This window comes from Papaver somniferum, chromosome 9 (assembly GCF_003573695.1).
Source record: "Papaver somniferum cultivar HN1 chromosome 9, ASM357369v1, whole genome shotgun sequence".
NCBI lineage: Eukaryota > Viridiplantae > Streptophyta > Magnoliopsida > Ranunculales > Papaveraceae > Papaver > Papaver somniferum.
In genome coordinates, this window is record NC_039366.1 from 82,775,544 (window position 1) to 82,781,979 (window position 6,436).

Below are 6,436 nucleotides of genomic sequence, written 5' to 3' on the forward strand. Positions count from 1 at the left end.
ACTCCAAGCTAACTTCGGACCGGACTATAGTTGAACCCCAATCAGTCTCCCACCGATCCAAGGTCAGTTGTACTCCTACGCCTCTGATCCCAGCAGGATACTGTGCGCTTGATTCCCTTAGCTGATCTCACCCACAACCAAGAGTTGCTGCAACCCAAAATCGCAAACTTGATAATCAACAAATCTGTCTCACACAGAAAAGTCTATCAAAGGATAAATTTGTATCCCACAGATAAACCCTAGGTTTTGTTCCGTCTTAAGATATGAAATCAAGGTGAACATGAACCAATTAATAATCCGGTCTTATATTCCCGAATAACAACCTAGATTAATCAATCACCTCTCTACAATCCTTCCTGACTACACAGGCGGTTTGTCGAGGAATCACAAACAGTGAGACGAAGATGTTTGTGACTTCTTTATCTTGCCTATCGGAGAACTCTCACGATCTCAAGCCAATCAAAGATTGTACTCGTACGATAGAAGATGCAAGATCATATCACACAACTACGATAAAAGTAGTATCGGTCTGGATTCACAATCCCAATGAAGTCTTTAAGTCGTTAACCTGGTTTAGAGAAGAAAACCAAAGGTTAAAGGAGAATCGAATCTAGCGAGCGCACTAGTATCACACAGACGTGTGGGGATTAGTTTTTCACAATGCTAGATGTCTCCTTTATATAGCCTTCAAATCAGGGTTTTGCCTTAGTTACAAAGAAACCATATTCACCGTTAGATGAAAACCTGATTTAGATTCAAGCTAATATTTCTCAACCGTTAGATTGAAAACTTAGCTTGTCACACACACTTGGGTAGACGTTTACTGGGTTTGTGAAAACCATGCCCAAACGTGTACGTGTATGCTGGTTCAACATAGTAACCCAAAAGGTCAACCATATGAGCATTTCATATTAACCTTGTTTTTCTTCACCATAACTAGTTCAATTGACTCAAATGAACTAGTTAGAGAGTTGTTCAATTGCTATGAGATCTTATGTAACTACACAAGACACAATTGAAACAAAGATGATTCGATTCGATTGAATCGGCTCATGAACTTTATAGCCACGGTTTGCATAAAGCATTCCTTAGTAATTTAAGTTTCATGTTCAGAGCACATCTTTAGATCATAACCAATTAAGATCACAAACAAGTTCGCGGACTTAAGACAACCGGTGGAGTTTTCCAAACTCGGCGGAAAATCTCGGCAAGGAGACTTTCGCCAGTTCGCGGACTAGGTTCGCGGACTTACACGCAAACGAATTTTTGGAAAATCCCAGCAGAAATTCTCAGTACGAGAACTTCCGTCAGTTCGCGGACTGGGTTCACGGACTTGGCAAAGCCAGTTCCTCCGGTTTCTCTCAATCAACAAAGTTCGAAAACTTCAGATTAAGGAATACATGGTTATGTAATCTAAACTCTCATTCCAATCATTGAGACATTCTCAGAGGACGTTATATAGCCTTTATTCACCGACCGTTTCGCGTTAGAGCAATTCTCAAAGTAATTGAAACTTTTCATGACTTTCATCACTAGGTGAAGATAAACTTGATCAAAGCGAAACGCTTTACCAACACATGATTTCGAGATATACTCGGCTCGAAATATCAAATGTGTATGATCCAGTCTATATAGCATACGACTTTTTGTCTCATAAGAAGTAGGAGATAGAAGCGATAGACTTTTGAGTGATAGATAAGTTCAAGTCTCCACATACCTTTTTGTTGATGAAGTTCCACGGTTCCTTGAGTAGATCTTCGTCGTTGTATGATGAATCGCCATGAAGTCCTTGAGCTCAACTACACTTTTCTATCCTAGTCCGAGACTTAGCTATGTAGGCTAGAAATCAAAACTCATAGTTTTGATCACTAACATTGACAAACATGCTTGAGATAGCAACGCATGCGAGGTCGACCGATCTATGCTCTAACAATCTCCCCCTTTGTCAATTTTAGTGACAAAACTATTAATACATATGGAATACAAAAAAGATAAACTTTAGTGGCTCATATTCCATAGTCTAATCTTCAACGTTCCCTGAAATCTTCGTCCTTCCAAGTACTCCAATGATCCCAAAGGTTGTAAGTTTAGCATCACCGTTGTTGAAGATCCGTAGCTATAAAAATGAGAGAAATCGAGATTCTCGATCATTATTACATAGTAACATAGTATTATTATGTAACATCAAAGTCCAATTGCATCATGACTTTAATAATAATAATACGGTGATATGTATCACTCCCCCTTAGTCAATACTCTATCTCGATTATGGAAACCACTCCCCCTTACACAATGATCTGAAAACCATATGTATTTGTAGTGTGAACTACAATATTTCTCCCCCTTTTTGTAAATAAAATTGGCAAAGGTACAAGAACGGGATCATAATGAAATTTCCACAAGAGACATTTCATAAACTAAAAGAAAAAATACATACCAACTTAATTTAGATGCAATCATAATGTCGAAGCTAAATGCATTCATCAAGGAGTTTTAAGATACAAGATAACCCCTATAAAATTCCACAGCCACACACCCTGCAAGATATTACCATTAATCACAAGTTCAAAAGAACTCTCCCCCATTTGATGTCATTCCCGAAAGAACAACAAGAGCGACCTTAATTTCGAAAGAAAAGAAGGATTTTTTAATTGGACACCAAAAACCATAGAAATGATTTTCTATATCCAAAACTCAACCAAATTAATCACAAGAAAACCAATGATTAATTTATTTGGAATACGCAACTAAATCAAACCACAAAAGTGATCAATTTAATTGAAGGTGCCCAACACAAGTAAACTTACGGAGCTACGACTAAGGTAATCATACGGAGATGACTAACTTAACCGTTCACATACTCAACATAAGGAAAACCTTACAGAATATACGACTATATTAACCAATAGAACATGATTTGTATAGACGTTCATATACTCAACACAAGAAATTGTGGAATATATGAAAACTCAAGTAGACTAATTACAAGAGAACCCATAATTAATATAATTGGAATACAAACAACCAAACTAATCACAAAACTAATCAATTTAATTGTCAAAGGATTTCCTCGACAAAAGAAGACTTTCAGAACAAATAACTAAATAGCCAATCAAGATGATTAATTTAGTTCAAGAATGCTCAACATATAGCATCTCATGGAACAACCAACAAGGCCAATATTAATCGACATAGTTTTAAGGTGCTCAACATAAGATACACAATGGAGCCTCACGGTAAAACATAACAAAATGGATCAATGAAGATCAATACCGTGGATAACATACAAGGATCTATTATATTTTCCATCATAACGACATAATAGACTTTATCCTTGTCAAACAAAAGATTTTATCCTATTTTCCATCAAATACATGACTGTATAGGCATAACTTTTGTAATTGTCAAAAGTCCATTCGTCCTTTCATCAATACGAATACCAATTTATGAACGACTTTACTTTTGACAGCATATGAGAGCTTCAAGTTCACGGACACAAACAATACATATCCCATAATCAAATTGCAATATCACAAAATCATAACGATCAATACTGCAATAATATCATCCTCCAAATATTCTTAGAATTTAAAAACCAATAAACCTAAAAAATAACATAAGAAGATAAAAACAAAAATAGCTATGTGTAGTCACAATCATTGCTATTGAAAGCACTATTTATTCTTCCAACTAAACCAAAAAGAAGACATACTAGGCAACAAACACAAAAACAGACTCTTAGTCCAAAACCCAGACACTAAAAATCATATGAACGGTTTCGGAGACTCATGAGCCTTGTGATCATCGAGCTTAAGAGTGACAACAACCTCATCAACCTTTGAGGAAAAATCCTTTTTGAGAGGTTCTTTAACGCGGTTCTTCATGAGAGCAAGGTTACAGTTAACCTTTTTCAACTCAGCTTTTACAACATCAAGACGCTTCATAGTTCCAACAAGATGTTGTGAATCAATGATCACTTTAGTTAGAATCTTCTCCCCAATATCTGAGTAAGAAACAGGAGATTGAAGAAAAGATCCTTAAACTTCAACAAGAGTTCCCTTTTATTTATCAAACTCAAAGTATATACCATTATCAACAAAGTCTTCAGGCAAATCCCACGAAGAAGAAGCCATTTGACGAGAGACCTAGAGTGGAAGATTTAACTCAATAGGAAGGGTATATAAACGTTTTTGAGGAAATTAGGGTTTAAAAAATAAGTATAAGAAACTCAGTCTAAAACCTTACATGTACCCTTACGAGGGACCAACACAAAACGTGAAGTTTTTTGAAAGGCAAGACAAAAACAACAAAAGCAATACAAACATGGAAGATAAACTACTCATGTCGAAGTATTGACTGATTATCCATCTAAGAACGATAAGAAAATAGATGGATAATCACAGATACTTTGCGCAGAGTATACCTATTCAATTCTCACACAACTAGGATTTTTGGTGGGTGAGACATCAACCTTGTGATTAATTTACACAAGTATGAGCATTCAACTCATTAAATGAACATTGCTTTTATTTGGCCTTCCTTCTTTGATTATCACTCAGTTTAGAAAAATAAGACATATCTTGTTCTGCGTATTCTTCTGAAGGCTTTCTATGAGGACTAAATCTAGGACCTCTTGTACACATACCTTTTAATCGATGAAGATCCACCGGTTCCTTGAGTAGTCCTTCGTCTTGTATGATGATTGCCATGGAGTTCTTGAGCTCAACTACACTTTCTATCCTAGTCAGAGACCTTAGCTATAGTAGACTAGAAATAAAGACTTATAGTTTTGATCACTAACACTGACAAACATGCTTGAGATAGCAACGCATGCGAGTTCGACCGAGCAATGCTCTAACAATCTCCCCCTTTGTCAATTTTAGTAACAAAACTATAAATATATATGGAATACAAAAATAAATAAATTAACTTTTGTAGCTCCTATTCCACATGTCTAATCTTCAACATTACTCGAAATCTTCGTCACTTCCAAGTACTCCAATGATCCCAAAGGTTGTAAGTTCAGCATCAACGTTGTTGAAAATCTGTAGCTATAACAACGAGAAAACAAGAGTTCTCAATCATTGTAATACAATGTCATAGTATCATTACACAGCGTCAAAGTTCAATTGTATCACTACTTCAACAACAATACTATGGTGATATGTATCACTCCCCCTTAGTCAATACTCCATCTCACATGGAAACCACTCCCCCTTACATAATGATCCGAAAACCATATGCATTTGTAGTGTGAACTACATATTAATTCTCCCCCTTTTTGTCAATAAAATTGGCAAAGGTACGAGAACGGGATCCTAATGAAATTTCCGAAAGAGACATTTCATGACCAAACGAAAGAAACACATATCATCTTATTTAGATGCAATCATAAAGCCGAAGCTAAATGCATTCATCAAGGAGTTTATAAAGATACAAGATAACCCCTATAATATTCCACAACCGCATTCCCCACAAAGATTTGGCAATTAAGCACAAGTTCAATTAAGAACTCCCCCCCATAAAATGTCATTCCCGAAAGAACAACAAGAGCGACCTTAATTTCGAAAGAAAATAAGGATTTCTTTGGACATAACAAATCTCATACAATTATGAATATGAATCCAAAGTACTCAATTAAATTAACCACAAGAGAACCAATGATTAATTTAATCGACAAATGCTCAACATAAGTGAACTTATGGAAACTCAATATAAATACAATTAGATTAATCACAAGAGAACCCATAATTAATCTAATTGAAATACACAACCAAACTAATCACAAAAGTAATCAATTTAATTTGTCATGCTCGTCATAAGAAAACTTACGGAGCAACAACTAAATAACCAAACAAGATGATTAATTTAGTTGAATATGCTCGACATAAAGTACCTCGCGGAACAACAACAAAGCTAATCATAAGAATAATCAACTTGGTCGTTTTAGTGATCAACATAAGACACATTACGGAGCCTCACAGTAATACATATAATATGGATCAGGGAAGATCAACACTGCGGAATACACAAGGATTCATTCTATTTACCATTACTATTCGCATAACGACATTAAATAGACATAATCCTTGCAAACAAAATATTTTAACCTATCTTCCATCAATAATTGACATAATAGGCTTAACTTTTGTATTTGTCAAAAGTCTATTCATTCTTTTATCAATACATGCATATCGACATACGAAAGACTTTACTTTTGACAAGGTATGGGCCAATCAAAGTTCACGGACGTAAACACACATATCCCATAAAGATATTGCAATATGTAAAACCATAAAGATTAATAATGCAAAAATCATCTTTCAAACAAATTTAGAATTCAAACCAATAAATCTAAAAACATGAAGATGAAAACGTTGGACATAGCTATGTGTAATCACAATAATGGCTATTCCAAACTCTAGTTATTCTTCTA